Consider the following 7,965-nt stretch of genomic DNA (forward strand, 5'->3'; position numbering starts at 1 on the left):
GGCTTAGTGGGTGGATCCACTGTGCATGTGGAAGGTAGGACTACGTTTTTAAGAGCTTGATACATGGGAGAAATGCTGTGGCATGCACTTATTTCAAGCAACAATCAATTATTTCAAGCAACAATCAAGCAATATCCACCAGCCACGTGACCAACCCAACACCAGCAGTTGGCTCAAACATACTCAAACGAACGTTCATGAAAAGTGGGAACTTCTGCCAAACCACGTGGCCTAACGGACAAGGCGTCTGACTTCGGATCAGAAGATTGAGGGTTCGAGTCCCTTCGTGGTTGGTTGTGAGTCCTTGATGAGCAGGCATGCGTTCCCAGTTTATTCGCAGCAGGCCGACCTCGCATCCTTTATGTCATCCAAAATTGCTACGCTGTTGTCAATTTCATGTCCTTCAACAGAGACTCTACGAGTTCTCAAACGAGGCTCGAAGCCATGAACTTGGCCTTATCAGTGCCAGGCTCGAGTCATCTTGGCTTAGAAGCAACCATAGAAAGTCAATAACATGCCATGACCTCAAGCGACACGGGTGAAAAAATCACGACTTGGAAGCATGCTGTTGGTGGAACTCCACCTGGAAAAGATCCAGTGTGCTCTGTTTCACTCCCCGTTGAAGGCATGTGTTGGACTTTGTTCAAAAGACAGCCATGCCGCTATACTTGAAGCATTTTCATTAGGAAACACAGTGCTTTCGACTGTTTTCATATTTTAGTCTACTAAAGTATGACTTTGTTAGTTTCTCCAGCCACATTGTTCATCAGCTGAACTGCATAGGTGGCTTCTGATCAGTAGGAGCTTCCAAGAGTTGACTTTTATTGGTACAGCTTGAAGTAATTTCTTGTAAACACACATTTCTCTTGTGTTCTTAACAGTTCTTCCACCCTCTTTTTTGGTATATTAGTCAACAAAAGGATCGGTTCACACACATGTTGTAGGCCGGTTAGCTCAGCTGGTCAGAGTGTGGTGCTAATAACGCCAAGGTCATAGGTTCAATCCTACGGTGGCCCCTAGAGACAAAGCACGTGCAAACTCCAAAACACATGCAAACCCGAAAATACATGCAAATTCCAAAACACAACGGAAGTGCTCCAGGACGCTAGGGGCAGTGTTGAGCTTTTGTTACCTAGTAACTACACAAGCCAGGAAGTACCAATGACCGGATTTGGACTTTATCCCAATTCAGTGTCTGCAGCCTAAAAGGCTGCATTTTAAGGCCTATTACGTCACAGCGACATCACGAAGGCTGTCCCAATTCAAAGGCTGCTCGAAATGCGGCCCTCAAATGCGTCCTTCATTTCCCTGAATTTTAAGGATGGGTCGGTGTAGCCTTCATGGCCCAACATATCCCAGATTTCATAGCGCGGTGGTGGTGTGGAAAAAAAACGGCGGAAGCAGAGCCGCCAAAGAGTAAACTTTCAGAAGTAAGTACTGAATATTATGTCACTTATTTATGCGCGAATGTTTTTATAATGAAGAACATTAAAACATTACTGTTGGCCTCATGTCGGGAAAGTTATGTGACATTAGTGATGTTTGTACTAACTTGGTTTTAAAGCCTTTACTTCAAAATATATGCCGTTCAATAGTTGACTTTACTCTTACAGAGAATCTGATGATTTTATGGATAATTAAAGTCAGTCATATATCCACAAACACAACAAGCTGAAATTCAGTGATGCTGCTTGGTTTGCAGTCCTGAATATCATGGCACAAGCAGGATTCACTGCACTGTTAATGTTAGCTATGTTATATTGCTGCCTCTTTTCGGTGGTGTCGAGCCACACGGACTTCAACGTGTGTTTGAACGAGCTGACGGTTCACTCGTTACGCTGAAAGAAAGATGCTTTAATCACAGGAGTCACACATGTGTCCACTGTACCATCTGGGAACTCTTCTTGTTTAGCACTCGTAATAACACAAACACTAAATCCTCCTTCTTTTGTGCTGTTTTGTAGCAGTGAGCAAACTCAGCAGTGTGTGAGGAAGAGGAGGAGGAAGAGCCAGCAGCAGCTGACAGATGGAGAGAATAGACAGACTGTTCCCTGTTTGTGAAGGACTGTTAGAAAAGTTTAACATAACTAATTGTCTGTCCTGAATCAGTCTTATTAGGTAATGTTCAAATAATATTATCATTCCAGTGTTTTCAGTGTGGGAGAAAGTATTCAGGGCCTTCAAGTTACACACTATGAAAGGCAGAAACAAGTTTAATGTTCAGAAACCTAAAGTATGTATCAGCAGCAGAATGGAGCTAAAAATAAATGTTTGTTTCAGTTCTATGAAGCTGAGTATTTTGGATTAGTAGTACTGCTGTGTTTGTTGCATCATAATGCTGTAATTGTTTATATTCTGAGGTAAGTTGATCTATAGTGTTACATCATATTCTATAAGGATGTTTGTATACTTTCTGCCCAGTTTGACCCATTTAGCAGAAGTCAGCCTGTTTAAAGATCTGATATCTATTCTGTATGACTTAAAGCAGTTATGACATGGTCTGATTTTCTTACCCAATAAACAAATATTTAATATATCAGTCTACTCTTCATTTTATCAGAAACAGTTATCCAGCGTGTACATTTTCTTTTTATAAATATATGTAAGCAATGAGCCAAATTTAGTTATGCCAACATACTGAAGGAACAACATTTGTCTCTTATATATGATACACCTATATATGCACTGTCAAAGATACTTGTCTTTGAGTGAAGATTTAAGGTGATAAGACATATAAATAACTGCAACTTGAATCTGTACTGAAGCTCAGTATTTGACACAGAGTTCATGTTCACTGCTGTAATAGCTAATAATGATTAATATAATAACTATAATATTGGCCATATTATATTTACATTACCAAAGTGATATGACTTTAGTCTCATGAACAACATTAGCTAATTGTTATTTACTAACTAATCTTAAATAACTTTTCAGTCCAGAAATGAAGCCCAAAAATCATGTTTTACTGTCCTGTGGTCTCAGCCTCAGATACTTATCAAATTACACAAAGCTCATGTAGAAACAAACAAACAAATGAACAAAATATGTTCTCCTTCATTTCTGTCAAACAAAGTTGTATGACACGTTTCCAGCGGTTAGTATCATGGTTGCTAGGCAACCTGGGAATCGCGACAGAGACTAGACCGTCCCATACAGACAAACTTGCCGTTTATTTTGCAAATTGAGCTCAACACTGTCCCTAGCGTCCTGGAGCACTTCCGTTGTGTTTTGGAATTTGCATGTGTTTTGGGGTTTGCATGTGTTTTGGATTTTGCAAGTGTTTTGGAGTTTGCAAGTGTTTTGGATTTTGCAAGTGTTTTGGATTTTGCAAGTGTTTTGGAGTTTGCAAGTGTTTTGGAGTTTGCAAGTGTTTTGGAATTTGCATGTGTTTTGGATTTTTCAAGTGTTTTGGAGTTTGCAAGTGTTTTGGAGTTTGCAAGTGCTTTAGAGTTTGCATGTGCTTTGGAGTTTGCATATGTTTTGGATTTTGCAGGTGTTTTGGAGTTTGCAAGTGTTTTGGAGTTTGCAAGTGTTTTGGAGTTTGCAAGTGTTTTGGAGTTTGCATGTGTTTCAGAGTTTGCAAGTGTTTTGGAGTTTGTACGTGCTTTGTCTCTAGGGGCCACCGTAGTGTAGGAGATTTCTATGAAGTAAACACATTACGTCTCTGAACACATTTTGTAAATGGGACAAGCGCCTTGAGGCGACATTTGTTGTGATTTGGCGCTATATAAATAAAATTGAATTGAATTGAACTGAATGTGTTTTGGATTTTGCAAGTGTTTTGGAGTTTGCAAGTGTTTTGGAGTTTGCAAGTGTTTTGGATTTTTCAAGTGTTTTGGAGTTTGCAAGTGTTTTGGATTTTGCATGTGCTTTGGAGTTTGCATGTGTTTTGGATTTTGCAAGTGTTTTGGATTTTGCAAGTGTTTTGGAGTTTGCAAGTGTTTTGGAATTTGCATGTGTTTTGGGGTTTGCATGTGTTTTGGATTTTGCAAGTGTTTTGGATTTTGCAAGTGTTTTGGAGTTTGCAAGTGTTTTGGATTTTGCATGTGCTTTGGAGTTTGCATATGTTTTGGATTTTGCAGGTGTTTTGGAGTTTGCAAGTGTTTTGGAGTTTGCAAGTGTTTTGGAGTTTGCAAGTGTTTTGGAGTTTGCATGTGTTTCAGAGTTTGCAAGTGTTTTGGAGTTTGTACGTGCTTTGTCTCTAGGGGCCACCATAGTGTAGGAGATTTCTATGAAGTAAACACATTACGTCTCTGAACACATTTTGTAAATGGGACTGTCACTCACTTGTTGTTTGATGACATACAAAGTTTGTTCCCAGTAAGGTCTCAGTTTTCCAGGTCCTCCCCTCTCACTCATGTTACGGACTAGGACACTGTCTCACCAGGTTGGAGAGTGACTGTGTTCTGTGTGTGATGATCATAGTTCTTCTACCCCTTGCACTAGAGTGCTGGCTGTTCTCAGCTGCAATACGATAAGCCTCTTCCATCCACAAAGCCCACTTTTTAGCATAGCTCTGAGGTGTCCCATCTCTGGCTAACAAGCCAAAAATGAAGTCTACTAGGAGACGGCGGTGTCGACCAAACATGAGTTAGTGGGATGAAAAGCCTGTTGCCTCATGCCTGGTGCAGTTGTATGCATGTACTATCTGAGGCAGATGCTCTTTCCAGCTGCTCTTTGCCTTCTCCTCCAATGTCCTTAGCATTTGAAGAAATATCCAATTAAATCGCTCAGCTGGGTTGCCATTTGGATGGCATGGTGTTGTCCTTGAGTGAGCAGCTCCAGCCAGGTGTTGTAGGTTTGCTGATGTGTTTGACTGGTTTCTTTTGCTTAATGCAGGGGTGTCACGGCCTTTTATGTTCCAAACACCAAAAAAGTCCAAGAAAAGGCCGTGGGTGGCAACGGGAGGTTTGTTTTAGAACGCACTTCTGACTCCATTGTTTAAAAATCATATGTCGTTTATTTCGTGGAAAATTATAAACAAAAATCAACCAAATAACTTCTTAAAACTTAAAATTAAACGAAAGTTAACTCAATTTGCTTTAACAACTTCAAAAGTGGTCAAAAAATCATTTTCTAACCCCCCCGTCTTCCCATCAGACATTTGGCAAACAAAAAACCATCTTTACCACACCCCTCCAGGGTGCTCTTAATCCCCTGATTAATGGGAGGGTCCATAAGCCAATAAACCAATCACTTTCCAAAAACTTTTCCAATAAAATGAATTACAAATTACATAACAAAGCATGTAATTCAGCATATTCTTACAACTTTAAAGAAAAAACAAAAATGAATACAAACTGCATTTTATAAACATTCAACAAAAATGGCCACAACACAGGGGTGTTTTCTGGTCACATACGCCTCAATGTCCCTCTTCATAAAAGCCCAGTAGAAACGGTCCCGTGCCAAGTGAATGACCCTCTCTGCCCTGCGTGACCCAAGTCATCGTGGAGATGTTGAAGCACTAGGAGTTGATATTGTGCTGGCAGCACAAGCTGCCTTCGCTGAGCCGCTGTACGATGTTGCAGCTGATTTTCCATATGAAGCTTTCCCCACTCGTGCATAAGCTTTCTCACGGGGCCACTGGCTCTCCTTCTGCTATCATTAGTTATTACTGATTTTGTTTCTTTCAGTTTAATAAGTTAAATGATAGAGGGATCCTTCCTTTGGGATTTTCCCAGGTCACTGTGACAGGCTGCAATGGTGACATGTTCACAGGTGTCTCTGGCTGGGCATGTTAGGCACAGGGCAGCGATATATGCAGCATCTTGTCTCTTTGCAGACTCACAACCCTCCCATGTAGCCTGAATGGCCTCTCTCGTCAGGTCTTCAGTAAACTTTGTGAGGTAGGTGTCAATGTCAAGTGGAAACTGAGAGAATGAGTCTGCATCGATGTTCACCTTCCCCGGCCAGTATTTGACATCAAACCTGAAATCTGCCAGCTCACCTACCCAGCGGTGACCTACTGCATTCATCTTTGCAGTACTCATCGCATATGTGAGGGGATTATTGTCTGTATAGACCAGGGGTCGCATGTGGCTCTTTCATCCTTATACTGCGGCTCCGCGTGGCTTGGGACAATACACTTCAATTTAATACTTATCATTTATTTTATTTGCGGTAGTTCTTTTTTAAAATTATAGTTCTAAATTGGAAGATTATTGTGATCTTGAAATATTAACATAAAATTATATTTTAGTATTTTTGTTGCTCAAAATAAGCGTCGCATAACGTGGAAGCCGGTGTACCCGCCAAAACGCCGTGCGTTTATGGAGACTTTCAACCCCGGGTCGGCCAAGTATGGAGAAATGTAAGAAAAGAAAAATATCAGAAGAAAATAGAACATTTAATGATGCCTGGGCAGATTCATTTGCATTTACTTCTGATGAGAGTGGCCTACCAGAATGCCTAATTTGTGCAGAAAAACTGGCTAACAAAAAAAGGTTAAATATCGAAATAAAAACACAGCCTTTGCTGAAAAATATCCAGAGGGAGAAGAGAGGAAAAAAGCCTTTTTGGAAGTGATTTGGAAGGCTGATCTGTGGAAAAATCAATTCAAGAAGTGGATGAAGTCTGCATATGCAAGTTTTGTGGCCGCTCAGGAAATGGTCAGGCGTGGGAAGCCGTTGACGGACAGAGAATATATGAAGGAATCATTCATTAAGATTTCAGAACACCTATTCGCTGACTTTGAAAATCAGAGTGCACAATCTCTGTGCAGAAAATCTGAGCGATGCCTCTCTCTGCGAAGACTATCAAAGACAGAACCATCAAAATGGCAGAAAATATCATAAGACAGCAAATTCAAGACATCAGTTCAGCTGCAGCGTACAGGAACACGCACAGCTGCTTAAAGCAGTAGCGCCCAGATTACTTACATCTACTTCCGTGCAACTGATATAAGATGCGGTAATCTGAACACAGCTTCAACCGTCTGTGTGTTGAAAAACAGTAACGCGACGGCACCGCATTTTCTTTGATTTGATTTGATTTGATATACCTTTATTAGTCCCACAAGGGGAAATTTCATAAGGCTGCCAACCTATTACACGCAATGGCGGCGCCATCTTACCCTCCGACCATACATACATTACACAAACATCACATGGGGAAGACAGGTCAGAGAGGTATAACAATGGAAAATGCACCACATGAGGAAAGATAAGGAGAAAAAAATAACTCCTCCCAGACTGAGCTCCAACAGGGAGATTAGTTTGAGAACAGAAAAAAACACCTCTGCACATGAAAAAACTCTTAATACACCAAAGAAACACATGACAAGTAACAGGGGTGGGTAAAGGGTGAGAGACAGCCGAATTAGACAGTACATCCGGGCCTGCAGCCTGTGCGCTGGTCTCCTTGATCCACCGTCAGCATCGGAAGGGAATAAGCGTTGAAGGCGTTTGGAAAGGGAGGGGGGATGAGTGTGTGCCTATCAGTGTATATGTATGTGTGTGCGTGTCCAGAGTTCAGCTGAGACAGTGTCCTTCGCCCTGCTAGGCTAAGTAAACAGTTTTCCAGCCAACCCAGGTGGCCTTGCATGGAATGGGAAGGAACAGACTAAACACAGTCGTTATCAGGGTGTTTTTGTTCGGCTCCAGCCTTGCGACCGCAGCTGGCGCCGAGAGGGTATCCGCATGAAGTGATGGTGGTTTTTACTTTAGTGTGAACAGCTCATATGAATTTCAAAGCAGTTCTACAGTCCAACACTGGTCTCTCAATCTCCCGTTGGAGAGCCGCGAGCTTCGCCATACTTGCGTTCTGTGATGTTGTCATTTCTTGTGCTCAAGGAGCCGATTCTGAGAACTCACGGCAGTGTGCCTCCCCGAGATGTAATCCAGTCTGCACTCAGAGATCTTATTCTGAGTATTCACAGCAGCCGTAGACTTTCCAAGATCTTATCAATCAATCAATCCCAGAGGGCAGCCTTGTGGGGGTTTGAACAGCCGGTTCCGCTTT

At 41.7% G+C, this 7,965-nt stretch overlaps 1 non-coding gene across 1 annotated transcript; it reads left to right on the forward strand.

Moving 5' to 3' along the window:
- Positions 1 to 220: 220 nt before the first annotated feature.
- Positions 221 to 293, forward strand: trnar-ucg (transfer RNA arginine (anticodon UCG)). Its single transcript has one exon. It is a non-coding gene; the product is annotated as a tRNA-Arg (tRNA).
- The last annotated feature ends 7,672 nt before the right edge of the window (positions 294 to 7,965 follow it).

This window comes from Neolamprologus multifasciatus, unplaced genomic scaffold (genome assembly GCF_963576455.1).
Source record: "Neolamprologus multifasciatus unplaced genomic scaffold, fNeoMul1.2 chr19_1, whole genome shotgun sequence".
NCBI classification, from domain to species: Eukaryota; Metazoa; Chordata; class Actinopteri; order Cichliformes; family Cichlidae; genus Neolamprologus; species Neolamprologus multifasciatus.